Here is a 21,217-nt window from a genome sequence, read left to right as displayed (position 1 = left end):
TTGCCCCAGCTGAGAGATCAGCCAGTTGTGTCAAATTGTAAGGCCAGGCCAGGGGTGGCATAATACATGCTGTAGCCCCTGGTAGGCCTTGGATGCACCTATGCCCTTGGTACCTAGGGTACACTGTACAGGGGCTAACAAGGTGATCCATGTTCCAATTGGTAATGCACCTAAAGTGCATTGGCATAAATTTAGAGAGAGAACAGCAGGCTGTGGGTCTGATTGGCAGGCCCACAGCCACATTAAGTAAAAAACCAGTGAAGCAAAAAGCAAAAGTTGGGGTGACCATAGGATAGCAGACTCTACTCTCCTACACAACCCCCCCAAACGCAGGGACAATAGACTAACCTTGACCAGTTGTGTCTTCTTGTTCTAAGTGGAAGTACCTGGAGAGACCATCTGCATTACCATGGTCAGTCCCTGGGCGGTGCTCCACTGTAAAGTCCATCCCCTGTAGGGAAATGGACCACCTGAGCAGTTTGAGGTTTTCACCCTTCATCTGATTTAGCCACAAGAGGGGCTTACGGTCGGTCTGAATCTTGAAGTGAGTTCCAAATAAGTATGGTCTCAACCTCTTCAGGGCCCACACCACAGCAAAGGCCTCCCTCTCAATGGCTGACCAACGTTTCTCTCTAGGGGTCAGCCTTCTGCTAATAAAAGCAATGGGCTGGTCTTGACCATCTACATTAAATTGTGAAAGCACAGCTCCCACCCCCAACTCAGAAGCATCTGTTTGGACAATGAACATTATGGAGTAGTCAGGACTCTTTAAGATAGGTGCAGAGCACATGGCCTGCTTCAGGTCATCAAATGCCTTTTGACAGTTTCCTGTCCACTGAACCTTTTTGGGCATCTTCTTGGATGTCAAGTCATTAAGAGGAGTCCAAATGGACCCATAGTTCTTAACAAACTTCCTGTAGTACCCAGTCAGGCCTAAGAAAGCTCTGACCTGAGTCTGGGTGGTTGGAGGAGCCCAGTCCTTGATGGTCTGGATCTTACTCTCCAGTGGTTGAACCCGACCTCCACCTACAAGGTGGGCCAGGTATACAACTGTACTCTGCCCTATCTGGTACTTAGTAGCCTTGATAGTGAGGCCTGCCTTTTGCAGAGACTCTAGTACTTTTTCAGGTGGCTCAGGTGATCCTCCCAGGTGGAGCTAAATACAACTATATCGTCTAGATATGCTGCACAAAAGTCATCCAACCCAGTAAGGACTTGGTTCACCAACCTTTGGAAAGTGGCAGGTGCATTCTTCAGACCAAAGGGCATCCCCACAAATTGGTAATGACCTCCTGGGGTTGAGAATGCTGTTTTGGCCTTAGACTCCTCAGCTAATCTGATTTGCCAATAGCCAGCTGTCAGATCAAACGTGCTCAAAAACATGGCAGAAGCCAGTCTATCAATGAGCTCATCTGCCCTTGGAATTGGGTGTGCATCTGTCCTGGTGACAGCATTGAGACCTTTGTAGTCCACACAGAACCTCATCTCTCTCTTGCCATCTTGTGTGTGAGGTTTGGGGACCAGAACCACTGGGCTAGCCCAGGGGCTCTCTGAAGGCTCAATGACACCTAACTCCACCATTTCCTGCACCTCAGTCTTTATACAGTCCCTGACATGGTCAGGTTGCCTGTAAATCTTGCTTTTCACAGGAAGACTGTCACCAGTGTCCTCCACATGGGTACACCAGTTAGTCTGACTGGGTGTCAATAAGAACATATGTCGGAATGACTGTAAGGCTTGTCTGCAGTCATTTTGCTGATGGTCAGTGAGGCTGCCACCTAAGGCCACACCATCAACTGAGAAATATAACAAGGACCCCCTGGTTAGGATACAATTCCTGGGCCAGGGAAATTAATTTAATGCAAAGGTAACAACCCAGGCAAAATCACAAAACAAGAGCTGGCTTGACAGATACATATAAAGAGAGAACTACAATGATGTATAAAAATGTAATTATATTGATATAAAAGATTCATATAAACATTTTTTTGGGATACAATAACAAGCATTTGCAATGCAATAGGTCTCGCATTAGGAAAGTTTGAGCTATTGGTCTTGTAAATGACAATTTCTTTTATTTATGTGTTGGTTTTGAAAATAGCTAAATTAATAGCTTTGTCATTTACAATGCCAATAGTTATAACTTTCGCAAATGTGACACCTATAGCATTTGTAATGCAACATGTTTTGTATTTACGTGACTTAGATGTATTGATATTACAAATTACAATGGCTTTTAATTTTTTTAAATAATTAATACTTAAATAAAAGTGATTTTAATTTATAATGGCAATAGCTTAAACTTTAAGCCCAAAACCAGTCCTGGGATGCTTGTTTCAAATCCAGGGAGGACCTGGCCTGGCAGTTCGGGCTGGACTGTTCCCATTGGGCACAGGGTCAAGACTAATTTGCATATGGCTGGGTCCAAACTGGAATGGCATGGTAAGCAAAAAAAACAATTGATTTAGGCCCAGATCTCTGTGCTGGGGTGAATGTATGACATTGTTCTGCATTCTGTCCATCAATTGTTCTTTTTGCATCTGTCGCCGTACAGGCAAAGTGCTAGCTGACCCGCAGGATGTGCAGTGAGCCTGTGGGGGCAGGAAATGCTGAGGAGCTTTGTCGGTCATGTTGTGAAATAAAAGAGGGGGCGTAACCAGCAGCGGAAGGGCTCGCTGCAGCATCCGCATATGGTCAGCCCTGATTGACAGGAGCAGTGAGTGACGCAGTTAAGTGAAGAATAAGAGTTACGGTGAAAGGAAGTAGATCGGAGCATCGGTCTACTTCCTGCTCTACCCCGTGAAGAGAAACCCGGCCCCGGAGGTAAATACAGGGTCATGGGGAAAGAACTGCCACTGTAAGCGGAGTCAGCCTAACATGGGGACAGCAATTGGCACCAAAGGTCAGGCACCGGAGTCTTTGTGGGTAGCTCCATTCTCCATGTGGCACATGAGGTGTGAGAGTGCCTGCCGTGGAGTGGTGAAAGCAACTAAAGAAATAGTGAGCTGTTGTTGACCACACAGACCACGCATTACGGGCAGGGAGGTGGCAGCACTACATTACCTGAGATGCTGCTGAAGCCCGTATAATCAACCCTACCCACAGTGAAAACAAAGCCTACCTGGAAGGAGATGAGGTGCTGCTGGGCGGTGGGAGGATCTCCCGTAGCTTGGATAAGGTTTGCAGCCTTCGAAAATTGTGCCCCACCCACGGGAGGTGAGAGCACGGGCCATCAGGATTCCAGGGCAGACCTGAATGAGCGCGATGCTTGGTCTGTAACGCAGATGTGGCAGGCGAAGAGGAAGTATAGATGGGCTGGTGCTGCAAAGCGTAGTAGCAGCGGGTCAGACTCTTGGCCCAAAAGAGAAATGACCCGCACAAGAGGGAAGCTGCTGGGCCTCAGGACAAGTGCTGTGCTAGTGGCGGTGTTTCAGAACAGCACTAAAGAAAAACTAGACGATCCCTATAAAAAACGAGTTTGCAGTTTTAACAAATAAAACGAAGGTAATTTTACCTCGTATGCTCAGAACACAAGACACTTATCACTAGAACAGACTCAGAGACAGTGCGAAACCAAGCTTGCTCCCCGAAGAGATACTAATCACTCAGACATGCTCAGCCTGGCGTGCACAATCCTGGGCGGAAGTCAGGCAGGCCGGGGGCGGGACGTCAAGACACACCGGAAGCCCAGGCAGGAGCCTACCCAGCACTGGGACGTGTGAGCAGGAGGAGAAGGGCAGCTGGCGCTAGCGGGGCTCCCGTGAGGTGAGAGAGCCCCGCACCGAAGGAAGAGACCGCCGCCTGCAACGAGCCCTCGCATGGAGAGCTGGAGACGAGTACCGGTGAGTGGGGGCCTTTGCTGAGCTGCGGGGGGCGGGGGGCATGTGTGTGTGCGCGTGGGGCGGCGGGGAGCTCTGTATGTGTGTGAGAGTGCGTGTGTGTATGTGTATGTGTCTTGGAGTCTGTGTGTATGCGTGTGTGTATGCGTGTGTGTATGCGTGTGTGTATGCGTGTGTGTGTGTTTAAAAGAGCCCAATGACTGTGGGGGGGGAGGGTGTGTGTGTGTGTGTGAGCGAGCGAGTGTCTGTCTGTGTGTGTATGCGCACGCATGTGTGTATGTGTGGGGATGTGCACGGCGCGGGAATTGCTGAGAATGTGGACGGAGCCGACGTGCGCGTTCACGCAGCCATATCCAGCAGCAGAAGCGCGTGGCACCCTATTGTCCCTAATTCCCCCGTAACGGACAGCTATAGGTCTCCTAGCAGGACGCATCCTTCGGATGCTAATCCAGCGAGACCTAAAGAACATATATTGGTTAAAAAGACATTTGTTTCAACTGATAGCACTTAGAGAATGATACAATATATGATGATCTCTGTGAGACCTGTCTGCTTCTGAGGGTCCTCTCACAACTATGATTTATTTTGTCCCTTTGGCCTCTGAGTGTTATTATTCTTTTTTTTTTATGTCCACCCAGATTTTTGGTTGTCAGCATTGATTGTGGGGCTAGGTGTTCCTTGAGTAGGACGTTGTGCCTTACCCTTGAGGCCTAGTCATCCACATGAAAATTTAGTGAGATCCCAGAAACCTAAAATGGAGTCCACCAACTGACATAACGGTCATCACAACCAAGCTGACTCATTGAGTTGCCTGAGGAAGGTTCTGGAACCAACTGGCAAGTTCCAACGGACTAGGGTCAGCCTATAAAAGGCCAGTACTCAGGTGGCCATTTTGTGTAAGCCTGTGACCAGAGAGGTAGCAGTGACCAGTATGGAGAGAGGAGAATTACAGAGGAGAGCTTTGCACCAGTAGGGGCGCAGTTGTCCTGTGACCGACTGTGTCCTACTTGGATGTGACCCCCTTGGATGTGACCCCCTTGGATGTGACCCCCTTGGATCTGACCAAACCCCACTGAGTCTGAGTATCAACTTCGCACCTGGACTTTCACCTCAAAGACACCGGAAATCCCCTTGGTGTACTTTGATCTTAGCGGGGGTTCATATACCCCTGGGTCGCTCCTGTCAACATTCAACTTAATTACCCCTTTTGAAACGGCATTAACGTGAAGAAGGAAGAGGAGCTGAAATTACAACCGCTGTGTCTGACTTCACAACAGGCGAGGCACACTTACCGTGCAAAAGGAAGAGTAGCCTGTGGCAGCGGCCGAGGAAGAGATCATCCGTCCCACTCGGAATCACCTGAAGCGGCATTGGTGTATCTGAGGGCCTGCACTTCCGAGGTTCTGTAGTGGTGGAAGACGGACCAACGCCAGCGAAGGCGGGGCCGAGGAAGAGCTTCTGAAGGAGAGCCGAGCGTCATCGGTGAAGGCAGTCCTACGCAGAGGAAGGTACAGCGCTCGCACTGGTGAGGAGATCGGGAGGAGTTGTGACGCGCTCTGTCAACACCGCCGGTGGACGTCCCGCCCTTGACCCGGTCGCTGTGGAGAAGTGTCGCATGCCGACCCCCTGACCCCTGAGGTGAGGCGGTTCCCGAGACTGTTTCGTCCAAGCCGACGAACTCCGGCAGTGTCAAAAGTAAGCTGGGGCATTGCTGGGGAGAAGGGTGGAATCGGTTCTTGGAGGAGCGGTGCTTGAAAGGGTGACGGGCGATTCTCGTATGAACTAGAAGCCGGCCAGAGTATTTCCCTGAACTTGACTTTCACAATACGAGTAAGCCAGTAAAGGACCAAGTCTTATAAACACGAGGAGAGTGAGAGGATAGAGTGGAACTCGTGGGGGGCTGTGGGTTAGAAAACAAGGAGTTGTGGGGAGATAGGCACAATCTCTATCATAGGGGAGAGTGTAGATACCGTCCTACAATCTGAGGTGACAGTGTAAGCAGAACCTACTAAGCTGCCTGTATGTCAGCAGGGGTGATGTTACTGGGGCCAAAGTGAAATGTGATGTTAATTTGCCTATTCTTTCCTAGTGAAACAGCCGTGCCAACCCTTGTGAAGTATTGTGTACAGTGAATGTTAAAAGTGATCTGAACCTGAAGCAGCGGGGGTGAAGTATACTCTGGTTCCTTCTTAGGAATCGTCTAACTCAATAATCTTTCTGTAAGCAACTGAATTGTATTGATTTCTCTAAGAAGAAAAAGGAGGGTCATGTAAACGGATACTGAAACGTGTAATGTAATGAAATGTAAGAAGTGATAAGAACTGCATTCATTTGAAAGGTGATGTACTAATGTAATAAGAGAGCTATCAAACCAAAGAGAACAGAGTCTATTTTAATAAAGTACGAACCTTATTTTCCTAACAAGGTTTAGTGTCATTTTTGGAATGGATGGGCGCTGAGTTCCTGAGGGGTTTTACGCAAGCTTACACATTTAGCCTTTGGAATTAGTCTTCCCCTCTGTGCCATACTACCCACGTGTTGGCTAGGAAATCCCTAGGTTTAACATATTGGTGTTTCAGCGGTGGGATACTACTTGTGCTTGCGTATACCTTGCAGTAATTCAGGGTGCACAATAAACCTAAACCTGGAGTTTTCTCCAAGCGGTCTCCCAAATTTATATTTTGATTTTCCAAATTTACTCCTGGTGGTGGGTGGAGGTTAGCCTCAGATTACGCTTCTTAGTTCTCGCCTGAGTGCCCATTTGATACCATATTTAAAAAATAGAATGAAACCTTGAAGAGATAGAGACCTACACTGTGACCCAACTTAATGAGTGGTGTCAACCACAGGGGGTGTTCTTCAAAAAAGGTACCAAGAAAAGCGAGTTACAGACAAGCTTTGAGGGCATGGGTGGAAGCTCATACAGAGGAGGAACGGGACATAGAAGAGAGTGATAGAGACACTGTCCTTGAGACAGGAATGCTGTACCAAACTGAAGGGGGGAATCTGCTGACAGGTCCCAGGACACTTTCAAGGGATGGCAGCAGTGTCTCAGTGAGGAGCTTTACTGACGCCGAGCTGGAAGACAGGAGGGAAGAGAGGAGACTGAAATTGGAGTTAGCTAGATTAGAAATGGAGCGGGAGGACAGGAGGTTGGCCCACGAACGAACAATAAAGGAGCTAGACCTTCAAGCCTTAACATTAAGGTCCCCTAATCCAAACAATGGTGGCAGCGAAAACAAAGAGAACACCAGAGAACCCAGACCCTATTTACCCAAGGATGTCATTGCTAGCTACACCCCAGGTGATGATATTGCCAAATGGTTAGCCGCTTATGAGGTCTCCCTAAGGGCCCATGGGATCTTGGAAACCCACGGGGGGTGGGCTGTATAAGTACATGCCACCTGCTGGCAGGGATACCTTGTTGGCTCTGGAGCGGGATGAGCAAACCCACTACCCTACAATGAAGGTGGCGCTGGTGAAAAAGTTTGGACTAACCCCCGAAAAATACCGACAAAAATTTAGGTCATAAATTAAGTACACAGAATTGGGTGGATTTCTTAGATTACGCGAAGAAAGCCTTGGAGGGTTGGGTGAAAGGCAGCGAAGTAGGGGATTATGAAGGTCTATATAACCTCATACTCAAGGAACACCTACCCGAGAAATGTTTTCCCGAGCTGCGACAACACCTGGTGGACAGCAAGCTGACCAGCCCCAGGAAGCTTGCTGAGGAGGCGGACATCTGGGCTAGTACCCAGGTGTCCTCAAAGGGGACTGGAGGGGATTCCCATAAGACTGGACAGGGCGCCCCCCAGAAGAAAGAGGGGGGAGATAACAAAAGGGAGTTCTCAAAAGGTCCACAAAATACTTCACAAGGAAGGGGCAGAGGATTCATCCCTAAGGTTAACCAACCCCGCAACCCTAATCCTGGCCAAAGCCAGCAGCCAAGGGTTGTCCATTGCTTCGAGTGTGGTGGTGTGGGACACTATAAAGGAGATGTGAAATGCCCAAAAAGACCACCCCCTCCCACTGGAGGAAAAGCCCCGGGAATAACTAGTGTAGCGCTCGGGGAGGAGATGCCTTTGGATAAGGGAGGGGAGCGGGCGGGTGTCACTTTAGTGTCACTGGGGGATGAGGAGATGGTGCCAAAGACCCAATTGCCCTCAAATACTACCAAGTATGAGCAGTGGGTCACCATCAATGGCCATAGAGGGGAGGCTCTGAGAGACACAGGATCCAGTATGACTATGGTGAGGAGTCATCTGGTGTCTCCGGAGCAGGTCATCCCAAATGTACTCCATCCCGCTGTGATGGCTGACAGCAGATTGGGCCACTATCCCGTGGCCGAGGTACCCTTTGAGTGGGGAGAGGTTGCAGGTTCACTTCGAGTTGCCGTAAGCCCTGCCGTGCCTGTTGATTGCCTGTTAGGAAATGATATGGAGCACAATGCTTGGAGGGAGGTGGAATACCGGACTCATTCTGAGATGCTGGGTACACCTGACTGGGCCTGTGTCAGCACAAGGTCCGCGACTACCCGGAGGGGGAGTTCGCTTACGCTGGAGCCTGGAACAATGGCCCAGCCCGCTGCAGGAGAAGAGAAGGACAGTAGGCAGAAGGAACCTGCCTCAGCATCTCTACCTCGTGAGATAGATGGGCCACCTGCGGAGGTGGATCTGGAGTCCACGGAGGAGGAAGTTACTTCCCTGGAGAACCTACCCATCCCTGCTGAGTGGCATGTGGAGGGAGGTCCATCCAGGGAGGAATTCTGCAAAGCTCAAAAGGAGTGTCCTACTCTTGAGGGGCTGCGGCAACAGGCCAAAGCCCAGGCAGCAGGGAACATTGTGGGGAACTACCAGATTTACTGGGAGGATGGACTCCTCTACAGTGAGGCCAAGGCACCCGGACATGGTTCCTCCAGGGCCTTAGTGGTCCCTCAATGTTTTAGAGCCTTTCTACTAGAACTGGCTCATGAGATTCCCTTGGCGGGACACCTAGGACAGGACAAGACCTTTGCCCGGCTTGTCCCCCACTTTTACTGGCCTCGGATGAGAGTGGCGTCTGATACCTACTGTCGGACGTGTGTATCTTACCAAGTCAGTGGGAAAACAGGGGTGAAGCTGAAGGCTCCCCTGGAACCACTCCCCGTCGTTAGCACCCCCTTTGAAAGGGTGGGCATCGACATTGTAGGGCCATTGGATCCACCAACTTCAGCTGGTCACAGGTTCATCCTGGTTCTAGTGGATCATGCCACACGGTACCCAGAGGCAATTCCTCTGAGGACCATTACTGCACCTGCAGTGGCAAGGGCCCTGATGGGGATCTTCACCCGAGTGGGTTTCCCCAAGGAGGTTGTGTCCGACAGGGGGACCAACTTCCTATCAGCTTATATGCGGGCTATGTGGAAGGAGTGTTGTGTTACCTATCGGTTTACAACTCCTTATCACCCACAGACCAATTGTCTTGTGGAAAGGTTTAATAAAACCTTGAAAGGCATGATAAGAAGTCTGCATGAGAGCCTGCGGAGGAAATGAGACGTCCTCCTCCCCTGTCTCTTGTTTTCCTACAGGGAAGTGCCACAGAAGGGAGTGGGCTTCAGCCCCTTCCAACTTCTGTATGGGCACCCTGTATGGGGTCCTCTCAGCCTGGTGAAGGACGGATGGGAAAAGACTCCCAAGAAGCTTCCCCAGGACGTGGTGAGCTACATGCTGGCCTTTCCGGAGCCAAATGGCCAAGTTGTGGAAGCAAGCTTCTGACAACTTGGAAGCCAGCCAAGCAGTAATGAAGGAGTGGTATGACCACAATGCTCACCCGGTGGAACTGGAGCCTGGATAAAAAGTATGGGTGATGGAGCCTGGAGAGCTAAATGCCCTCCAGGATCGTTGGACAGGCCCCTTTGAGGTATTGGAGAAAAAGGGTAAGGCCACTTACTTGGTGGACCTTAAGACCCCGAGACAGCCCCACCGGGTGCTTCATGCCAATCGCCTCAAACCACACCATGAGAGGCCCGAGGTTGTCTTAATGATGGTGACCGATGGAGCAGAGGAAGAGGAAGAGGAAAGCGAACCTCTCCCTGATCTTTTCTCGTCTCAAGAGAAGGATGGGTCGGTGGAGGGAGTGATTCTCTCACCATCCCTGACTCCTGAACAGCAGAGAGATTGCCGCCAAATCCTGGAGCAATTTTCTTCACTGTTCTCCCTTGTCCCGGGTAGAACCCACCTGTGTACCCATGATGTGGACACAGGAGACAGCCCACCTGTGAAGTCTAAGATCTACCGGCTGTCGGACAAGGTGAAGGCCAGCATCAAGGATAGAACCTTCCAATAGCCCTTGTTCCAGTCCGGTGGTTTTGGTACCAAAAGCTGCCCCACCAGGCACCACACCTGAATTAAGATTCTGTGTGGATTACCGAGGACTAAATTCTGTAACAAAGACTGATGCCCATCCGATCCCCAGGGCGGATGAACTCATTGACCGGCTGGGAGCTGCCCAATATTTAAGTAACTTTGACCTTACTTCAGGGTACTGGCAGATCTCTCTTACTGATGGAACAAAGGAAAGGTCAGCCTTCTCCACGCCTCAGGGTCACTACCAGTTCTGTGTGATGCCCTTTGGGCTCAAGAACGCCCCTGCCACTTTTCAGCGGCTGGTGAACAAGGTCCTTTCTGGTATGGAAGCTTTTTCTGCTGCTTATCTGGACGACATTGCTGTCTTCAGTAGCAGCTGGGAGGACCATTTGCAACACTTGCAAGCTGTTCTTCAGGCCCTGCAACAGGCTGGCTTGACAATCAAGGCCAGCAAGTGTCAGATCGGGCAGGGGTCGGTGGTGTACCTAGGCCACTGGTGGGCAGAGGGACGGTGCATCCCCTCCAGGCGAAGATCGAGGCTATCATGGCCTGGGAGCCCCCCAAGACTCAAACTGAGGTTCGAGCCTTCCTGGGCCTCACTGGATACTACCGTCGCGTCGTGAAGGGGTATGGCACCTTAGTGGCCCCCCTCACTGAACTAACTTCTAAGAAACAACCCCGACGGGTAGTCTGGACGGAGGCTTGCCAGCGAGCCTTCGTGACTTTAAAACAAGCATTGCGTACTGCTCCAATACTCAGGGCCCCTGATTTTTCAAGAGAGTTCATTGTCCAAACAGATGCATCAGAACATGGCATTGGGGCAGTGTTATCGCAACTGAATGATGAGGGCTTGGATCAACCTGTGGTCTTCCTATCCAGGAGACTACTCCCCAGGGAACAGAAGTGGAGTACTATAGAGCGGGAAGCCTTTGCGGTGGTTTGGGCTCTGAAGAAGTTGCGTCCATACCTATTTGGCTCGCACTTCCTGGTTGAGACCGACCACCGGCCCCTTCGTTGGCTGATGCAAATGAAGGGGGAGAATCCCAAGTTGTTGAGGTGGTCCATCTCCCTACAGGGAATGGACTTCCGGGTGGAACATCGGCCTGGAGAGAACCACGCCAACGCAGACGGTCTCTCTAGGTATTTCCGCCTTAGTGATGAGAACTCCCAAGGGATTGGGTAGTTCTCCCCACTTTCAGCTGGGGGGGACGCGTGTGAGACCTGTCTGCTTCTGAGGGTCCTCTAACAACTATGATTTATTTTGTCCCTTTGGCCTCTGAGTGTTATTATTCTTTTTTTTTTATGTCCACCCAGATTTTTGGTTGTCAGCATTGATTGTGGGGCTAGGTGTTCCTTGAGTAGGACGTTGTGCCTTACCCTTGAGGCCTAGTCATCCACATGAAAATTTAGTGAGATCCCAGAAACCTAAAATGGAGTCCACCAACTGACTTAACGGTCATCACAACCAAGCTGACCCATTGAGTTGCCTGAGGAAGGTTCTGGAACCAACTGGCAAGTTCCAACGGACTAGGGTCAGCCTATAAAAAGCCAGTACTCAGGTGGCCATTTTGTGTAAGCCTGTGACCAGAGAGGTAGCAGTGACCAGTGTGGAGAGATGCGAATTACAGAGGAGAGCTTTGCACCAGTAGGGGCGCAGTTGTCCTGTGACCGACTGTGTCCTACTTGGATGTGACCCCCTTGGATCCGACCAAACCCCACTGAGACTGAGTATCATCTTCGCACCTGGACTTTCACCTCAAAAGGCACCGGAAATCCCCTTGGTGTACTTTGATCTTAGCGGGGGTTCATACACCCCTGGGTCGCTCCTGTCAACATTCAACTTAATTACCCCTTTTGAAACGGCATTAACGTGAAGAAGGAAGAGGAGCTGAAATTACAACCGCTGTGTCTGACTTCACAACAGGCGAGGCACACTTACCGTGCAAAAGGAAGAGTAGCCTGTGGCAGCGGTCGAGGAAGAGATCATCCGTCCCACTCGGAATCACCTGAAGCGGCATTGGTGTATCTGAGGGCCTGCACTTCCGAGGTTCTGTAGTGGTGGAAGACGGACCAACGCCAGCGAAGGCGGGGCCGAGGAAGAGCTTCTGAAGGAGAGCCGAGCGTCATCGGTGAAGGCGGTCCTACGCAGAGGAAGGTACAGCGCTCGCACTGGTGAGGAGATCGGGAGGAGTTGTGACGCGCTCTGTCAACACCGCCGGTGGACGTCCCGCCCTTGACCCGGTCGCTGTGGAGAAGTGTCGCATGCCGACCCCCTGACCCCTGAGGTGAGGCGGTTCCCGAGACTGTTTCGCCCAAGCCGACGAACTCCGGCAGTGTCAAAAGTAAGCTGGGGCATTGCTGGGGAGAAGGGTGGAATCGGTTCTTGGAGGAGCGGTGCATGAAAGGGTGACGGGCGATTCCCGTATGAACTAGAAGCCGGCCAGAGTATTTCCCTGAACTTGACTTTCACAATACGAGTAAGCCAGTAAAGGACCAAGTCTTATAAACACGAGGAGAGTGAGAGGATAGAGTGGAACTCGTGGGGGGCTGTGGGTTAGAAAACAAGGAGTTGTGGGGATATAGGCACAATCTCTATCATAGGGGAGAGTGTAGATACCGTCCTACAATCTGAGGTGACAGTGTAAGCAGAACCTACTAAGCTGCCTGTACGTCAGCAGGGGTGATGTTACTGGGGCCAAAGTGAAACGTGATGTTAATTTGCTTATTCTTTCCTAGTGAAACAGCCGTGCCAACCCTTGTGAAGTATTGTGGTCAGTGAATGTTTAAAGTGATCTGAACCTGAAGCAGCGGGGTGAAGTATACTCTGGTTCCTTCTTAGGAATCGTCTAACTCAATAATCTTTCTGTAAGCAACTGGATTGTATTGATTTCTCTAAGAAGAAAAAGGAGGGTCATGTAAACTGATACTGAAACGTGTAATGTAATGAAATGTAAGAAGTGATAAGAACTGCATTCATTTGAAAAGTGATGTACTAATGTAATAAGAGAGCTATCAAACCAAAGAGAACAGAGTCTATTTTTATAAAGTACGAACCTTATTTTCCTAACAAGGTGTAGTGTCATTTTTGGAATGGATGGGCGCTGAGTTCCTGAGGGGTTTTACGCAAGCTTACACATTTAGCCTTTGGAATTAGCCTTCCCCTCTGTGCCATACTACCCACGTGTTGGCTAGGAAATCCCTAGGTCTAACAATCTTAGATTACAAGAATAGAGCTGTAGTATGTCAACGCGTTTCGACACTTGTACTGTGCCTTTATCAGGACAGAGCTTTCAGCTGAATTCTAGAAAAATTAATAAACAGTTTTAAGATTCTAGACTTTAATACAGTATGTCATATAGCATTCATTGTGGTGCATTATACATTCTTTTCGTACAAGTTAGCCAGACTTGTGGTTGCAAAAACTGATATGTTGCTAAAGGGAGACAGATTCTTGACATTGGTCCAAGATTTTACGCATTAACATTCTATACAGAAGTATTTACATACATTTATGGCTGTATCTGCAGTATTTTTTAAAAGATCCTGCATATAGCAAAAATATACATACATAAACAAGCAGAATATGGGGTTTGGTTAGAGTAGAAAAGAGATGGTAAAGACAAGATGTGTAGCTATTTTGTACGGTACCTGGTGTAACTATTTGGGTTCCTAATTCATCAATTTACTTATATTTCATAACTGGGAATATTTATGAGTGTGTAATACCCATATGCTTGATTTAGTTATATCATTACGCCGTCTTAGTAGCTGGTACACCAAATTTCATTTCTTATCTGGTTCATAGACGTCGCTTACCTTAAGTTGAAAAATGGGATTAATTCTTTATTATTCCAGGGTTGATTGATAAAAAATAACCTTGTTGCGCGAAAATGATAATAGAGGCAATTATTGGGCATTTAATGACAGGCAATTATTTAAGGTTACATGTTAAATTTCCTTCAATCGCAGCTAATACTTGATGTATTCGGAAAGTTTGCAACACATTTGTTATAGTCTTTTTTGCCCTATTGTCGTTTTGCTCCATTAATGTTTTTGCCCTAGATTGAATTTTGACCTGGATTAGTATATTCCTAAAGTCTTTCTGTTTTGGACATGGTTTCTATGTTAGGCATACTTTACACATTTCTGTTCAAATTTACCTGCAATGTTTGGGTTGTGCTCCGTTGGGTCGCGCTAGTTGGGAGGCATAGAATGACTTGTTTACGTAGAAGGTTCACGATGAGTCCTGTTATTAATAAGAGTAAATGACGTTCAGTTTTCCTAGAGTTACGGGCGATGTTATAACTTCATGCCTACGCGATTATTACTTACATATTTTCATGTGCCTAGCTGTCTTAGCGTGTCAATTCAGATATTTGGGGTGGGGCACCTTAGTCCTACGGGCTGATAGCGGTATATGAATCTATTAAGGAGCAAACAAAATTATCGCGAGTACAAGCTTTAGTGCTTGATTGCATTAGTATCTCAATTTGCATAGTCTTGCGGTATAGTACCTCCATAGTAAGATTACACTGCCCGCATCCCACTAAAGAGCCTGATGTACCTATTAAGCGATTTTCAAAGTTAAAAACAGGTTTCCGGGGTTCTACACAGGAGACAAATGGGTAAGTTTAAATAAATATGTTGTCACAAAATAACGTGCCTTACAGTATTCATCATAAGTTGTGGTATTCTTTTACAAGAACGGCTACCTGATCATGCCGCAGACTTGGTTCCTTGCTGTTAGAAGTCGCTATTTGATGGCGATTCAAAGGAGAGCCGGGCGTTGCTACCTGCTGGTCGTCCCTGTTTTTTTAAATTGGCAGATAATCATAAATATATTGTAAATTAGCGTCCTTAGGAGCCATGAATCGTTACATACGCCCGAAAAGGATTAGCATTTACCTGATAGTATTGCCGTGTCTAGGCGGGTGTAAAGCCTGCCCGATGCCGCGTTTTATAAGAACGGGCTTAGTTTGCTGATGGTGCTGTAGGGTAAAGGCGAAGTTATATCTAGGGGTAGGAAAAGAAAATATCAGAAGCGCGTAGGTAGTTCATGGTTTAAAGCACTTTTGCAGTTTTTAATCTTAATGCGGCTATCGCTTTTTCTTCTCTTTCGCGCTTACCGTCTCAAACTCCTGAGAGCTGGCGTTTCCTGGCGGGTAGCTTGTTTGAATCAGAAAAGAGTTTGTAAGCTCGTATCTGATTCGTTTTTATATCCGCTCACCTCAGTGCAATACCAATGAGGTGACACCCTCTTTTAAAGGGGAATGCCTATGTGGATGTTACATTGCATTCGTGGACATATATTTATATTACTTGTTAGTATATATGAGAAAGCGATGCGACAGGTGTATATCAGCACAAGGGTGATTTGGGTTAGCAAGGTGTAAGATGAAAGGTGAAATCTGTCATGCAGATTCGTGCTTGACAAATTGCAAGTCACACGCATTTGGCGTCTAAATTGTCATGGCTATTGGTTCCTGACCTTTAGTTCTTTTTATATTAAGATATTTGGTGTTATTATATACCTTTCTATAAAAGTGATGGCTGTATAGTTTGGGATTATAGAACTGGTTGGCTGATTATTTTTATTCCTAATTCACGTCGTATGTATGTAATAGTTCATATACATATATAGAGGTGAATACTGGGTCTGAGGCAATTATTTAAGAATTATTGCGTTGTGTTGTGTCTCAGGTAGTTCTGTAAACGATATTTATGCTATAGTATTGCGTTTTCTCAAGGCAGTTCCTGGTTAAGTTCATGGGGAAACGTTCCAAGAGTAAAAATCCAGTATACTTCCTTTTTCCTTCTCACCTTATCACCTTGAGGAGTGGGCTGGGGGGTTTTGAAGAAGCGATGAGGAGATCTTGTTGATGGTGATTTTGTTCCAGTTTCTTTGCAGAGTGGGTTGAGGGTGGTTGTTGGGGGTGGGCTTGTTGTAGGTGAAGTGGACGCAGCTGTGGTCAGTCCAAAGGAGAGCTGTGGTGTGGCTGAAGGAGACATGTTTGCTGGAGGTGAAGATAGGGTCGAGTGTGTGACCTGTGATGTGGGTGGAGGTGGTGACAAGTTGTTTAAGTCCGAGGTTGGCGAGGTTGTCCAAAAGGGTGGTGGTGTTGCGGTTGTTGTTCTTTTCAAGGTGAAAGTTGAGGTCTCCCAAAAGGATGTAATCCTTGGAGGGGAGCGCGTGTGGAGTGATGAAGTCCGCGATGTCTTCACTAAACTGTGCGCGGGGTCCTAGTGGCCTGTAAAGGAGGGTGCCTCCGAGTGTGGTTTTGGGGTCGATGTGGATCTGGAAGTGAAGGTGTTCAGAGTTGGCGAGATTGACGTCTGAGCTGGTTGAAATGCGGATGGATTTCTTATGGACGATAGCGATACCTCCTCCTATGTGGTCGATCCGGTCCTTGCGTATGATCTTATAGTCTTCCGGGATGGCAATGGTGATGTCTGGGGCTGATGTGGCGTTCATCCATGTTTCTGTTAGGAAGGCGATGTCCGGAGAGATGGTGTCTAGTAGATTCCAGAGGACAATGGCGTGCCTGTGGACTGATCGGGTGTTGAGCAGGATGCATTGTAGGTGGTTGGGGTCGGATATCTGGTGTGTGATCGTAGGTAAGGAGTTGTTCTTGGTGCCGTCGAACTTGCAGGAGTTGCAGGAAAAGGGTCCATGGGTGTGTCCAGGGGAGGCTTGAACGCAGTTGGGGGAACGGCCGGAGTTGAGGGCTAGGAGGGTGGTGGCATCATAAGTAATGCGGGAGGGGTGGACATTACGAGGACCAGGGGGTCTGGCGCTGGGCGCGGTCCGGGCGTAGACGGGCTTACCTTCGGCGCACCTTCGGCGTGGACGTAGCGCGTGGACGCTGCAAGTTGGTGCATCTGACATAAATGGAGAGTGGAGGGGGCGGAGCGTGGGAGGGTCAGCAGGGAGGCGGGGGCGAGGTTGAGGGAGGGCTCGGGTCAACCTGGGAAATGGCCGACCAACAACAACAACAAGGAGCAATGGAGCGCTATGAGGGTCAAAAGATGCGAGTTCGTGCGCGGAGACAGTGGAGATCGTGACACACTTTAAATAAGTACACAGCCAATGTAATGCAGACAATGCGCAGCTACAATTATTACAGGTACTGCACGGTGAAAGCGATATCAGTTACCAATCAGCAAAGCGCTATGCAATTAAATAAACAACAGTGCGCGCTAGCAAGTACAAACACAGTGCCCAGTCAGCAAGCAAATGTAGGCGCTACAATACCACAGGTGAGGGAGGAAGCGGGGGAGCGACCACTCGCGTTGGAGGCAAGATGTGCCTGTCGCCCCGGAACTGCCCCACAGAAGGGAAAAAGATACAAGAAGTGGAGGAGGAGAGAAACAGACACACCCCCGGACACCCGGTACCCCCCGCCGGCAGTGACCCCCCAAGACACCTTCATCATCAATCAAAGCAAACAGTCGACATGATCACGGGGGGGGGACAGTCACCAATAAACCCCCCCCCCCACCTCACCCCTGGCCCGGTGAGATACTCGGTGCTGTACCGGCAAAAGTGAACTAAGCAATCACAGAAATGTAAAAGTCAACCCTGCAAGCTTCACGAGGAGATCTATCGCCAAAGTCAGAACAAATGCAATCAAAGGGAGCGTCTCAGGTGGTCCGAAGCAGTGGCAAGGAGCGAGATCAACTCAAAGTCAAAGGCAGCCCTGACCAGTGCGAAGCCATACCGGAACACATTTCGACCAAGCCACATCCATCCAGAGGCAGACAAAGCGTCGATTTTTGTGAATTTTTGGTACTCTGTATATGCAGGACACTTTCTTCTCTGATTCATTCAGAAATGCATGTTCTTTTTCATTTATAATGCCTGCATCACGGGCTTTGGTGGTTATTTGGTTTATTGTCTTTATTATTCGTTCTGTAGGGTTCAGTCTAATCTTTTTATAAAAGGTGGAGTCATTCAGCATTTGAATCATGTTAGTTTCATAGCTCAAAGAGTCCATCACGACTATGCCACCCCTTTTGTCACTACTTTTAACAATGACCGATTTATTATTTTTTAGTTTAGTCAGGGAGTCATGTTCTTCTTTGGTAATATTGTACCTAGGTTTGGGGACAAATCTTAGTGCCTGTTCCAATCGTTTTAGGACTACCTTTTCAAAGATTGCTGTCTCTGGACCTATTTGGTCTAGTGTAGAAGTAAAAGTGGAAGGAAGGGACACTATGTTATAGATTCTATTTTCTGATTCTAAGAGTTCACTGTCAGAGAAGAATTTTTTTAATCTAATCTTTCGGAAGAAAGAGTGGATGTCCTGGTATAATTCGAACAGATTAACTTTGTCGTGGGGGACAAATGATAGTCCTTTTGTCAAAAGAGACAGGTCGGTGGGCCCAAGAATATGTGAGGACAGATTAAATATCGGTATTACATCACGTTCCTCCAATATTGCTTGCTGCGGGTTTCCAGATATTGTTGAGATTCCTGTGTATATTGGTGGTTCTGATAGTGTCACCTTGTTTGGTTCTGGAACCTGACCCTTTGATGTCCTTGTCTCCCCCCACGTTGGCCTAAAAAAAGCTGGCGATTGTTTCTTTGGCCATTTCGAGGGTCAAATGGTCCCTCATCTTGGTATCCCATACTTCCTTCTCCATCATACTCAGGGTCTGAGGAGTCAGAGAAGGTGTTAATTTTCTGATGAAAGTTGTAGTTGGGTGCTCCAGGTTGGAAGTCTGTTTTAAAGAACCCATCTACAATATAGGGATACGTCTGTTCCAAAGTATAAAATCTTTTTACAAATTTTTCTTCTTTCCTTTTTTTTAAGTAATCTGTGAAGGATAGAATATCTTTATTTACTAATTGCAATTGTTTATCTGCCTCTTCTAAGGTGGTGGCTTTTTTGATTTTGTCCTCCAGTTCCTCTATTTCTTTTTGTATATCTGCTGCTAGTTCCTTTGATGTAGATATTATTAGGATCATAAGATCTCGGGAGCAGCGACTAGCAATCATGCTCCATTTAATGAGGAAGGTTTTGATGTCTACAAAGAGGCCTGGGATATTAAGGACCCTAAGTCCTAATGGAATTATGCCAGCCTTGAGGTAATTAAGCATGAATTCCCCATGCGCTTCTATTCTGATTAATTTCTTTTGTAGGTTTAACAGTTTATTGGTGTCGCTATTATTGTGGGGATTAGTTGTAGAGCCATTACCAAAAGTTGCACTGGTGCCTTTCAGTGTAGCGAAGTCCTCATCTGAAAAACCAAATGTTTGGAGCTGAGCCATGTGGTTTTTTTCTTTAGTGTTACACCAGTACCTGAGGATATATAGAGAAGAGAGGATGATGGACAGAATTATATTGTCATAAAGCAGAGAAAAGCTTGTTAGTTGGAAGGACTCGGATAATCTTTTAGCAACAGGAAAGATACTAACAAGCTACGTCCCACACGGGTGCACCGTGGGTAAATTGAGAAATATAACAAGGACCCCCTGGTTAGGATACAATTCCTGGGTCAGGGAAATTAATTTAATGCAAAGGTAACAACACACCATCAACTGAGCCATCTTCAGGGTTCTGAGACAGCAGGTCTGGGAGAGGGTCACTCTCTTCCTCCTGCCCCTCATCTGTAGCCATGAGCAAGCCCATGTCTGCCCTGTCGACATATGCCTTTAGTCTCTTGACATGGAGCACCCTGTGGGGGCTCCTGGGAGTGCCTAGGTCCACCAAGTAGGTAACCTCTGCCTTCTTTCCAACAATTGTGTGAGGTCCAGACCATTTGTCTTGGAGTGCTGCTGGGGCCACTGGCTCCAACACCCACACCTTCTGTCCTGGCTGATACTCAATCAAGACAGCCTTTTGGGCATGCCAGGCTTTTTGGAGTTCCTGGCTAGCCTCAAGGTTTTTAGTGGCCTTCTTCATGTACTCAGCCATCCTGGAGCGGAGACCAAGTACATAGTCCACTATATCTTGTTTAGGTTGTTTGAGAGGTAACTCCGATCCTTCCTTCACCAGACATAGGGGTCCCCTTACAGGATGCCCAAACAGAAGCTCAAAAGGGCTGTAGCCAACCCCCTTCTGTGGAACCTCTCTGTAAGCAAACAGAAGGCAGGGTAGAAGGATATCCCATCTTCGCCTAAGCTTTTCAGGTAACCCTTTGATCATACCCTTCATGGTCTCGTTGAATCTCTCAACAAGTCCATTACAATGTGGATGGTAGGGAGTGGTGAACTTGTAGCTAACACCACACTCCTTCCACATTGCTGTTAAGTATCCTGACATGAAGTTTGCACCCCTGTCAGATACTACCTCCTTTGGAAAGCCCACTCTTGAGAATACTCCCAGGAGGGCTCTTGTTATGTTATGTTATGTTAATTATATTTTTATAGCGCACAGATTCCCCAGCAAAGGGGCGTCCTGGCGCTAGACAGGTACTATAACATAACACACAAAGGGAAAAAGAAGAAAATGGCAACTACTCGGAGGCGGGAAACAAAAAGCGCCTTGAGACCCTCTGGGTATGTAGCGCGCTATATAAATTCTTTGACTTGACTTGACTTGGATAAACAGGGAAGGCACACAAGCGGCATTGTCGGCCGTTACTTTGCACAGTGCCCTCTGTTGGCGAGTACCAGGACTGGTACTCATGCGGAGGACCGTTGGTTCTGATTTAAGTTACTCAGTTGTGCCGACTGAGACAGAGGGGGCGAGAGACTACACAACCAGGGGTATCGTACCTATGATTAACTATAGATCCCTCATTTCGAGACTATCTGCCTTCATTTTGCCATAGGCGATCATAATCAGGGTGTACCTTTCTTCACCATTAAAACATCCCTTTTACCTACGATTGGTGTTATTCTGTATCTGTTCGTCACAGTGTTGCTAAATCGCTCCTGAGGCATACCGGGTGATTACAGTATGATGCCCCCTGGTCAATCTTGGGAAGGGCTGGCTAAACAAGTGGTAGAAAAAATGGGGGTTCCCGCTAGTACGGCAGAAAGTAGTGTGCAATGGATTTGGAGGAGCAGAGGGGATCAATAGTTTTCTA

The 21,217-nt window shown here is 48.0% G+C and overlaps 1 long non-coding RNA gene across 3 annotated transcripts in view; it reads right to left on the bottom strand.

Moving 5' to 3' along the window:
• Positions 1-21,217, bottom strand: part of LOC147737156 (uncharacterized) — a 50,815-nt gene that overhangs the window by 13,396 nt on the left and 16,202 nt on the right. For 2 of the 3 annotated variants that reach the window (XR_015295533.1, XR_015295532.1), the window contains 5 exons: positions 15,089-15,196; positions 14,896-14,989; positions 14,698-14,789; positions 14,516-14,606; positions 14,344-14,429 (listed from right to left, as the gene is read on the bottom strand). This is a non-coding gene — a long non-coding RNA (uncharacterized LOC147737156). The remainder of the gene's footprint in view (positions 1-14,343; positions 14,430-14,515; positions 14,607-14,697; positions 14,790-14,895; positions 14,990-15,088; positions 15,197-21,217) is intronic. The other variant, XR_015295534.1, reaches the window with a different exon arrangement.

The sequence above is a fragment of the Lissotriton vulgaris genome, chromosome 1_1 (assembly GCF_964263255.1).
Source record: "Lissotriton vulgaris chromosome 1_1, aLisVul1.2, whole genome shotgun sequence".
In the NCBI taxonomy this organism is placed as follows: Eukaryota; Metazoa; Chordata; class Amphibia; order Caudata; family Salamandridae; genus Lissotriton; species Lissotriton vulgaris.
This window is presented reverse-complemented; position numbering and strand designations above follow the sequence as displayed.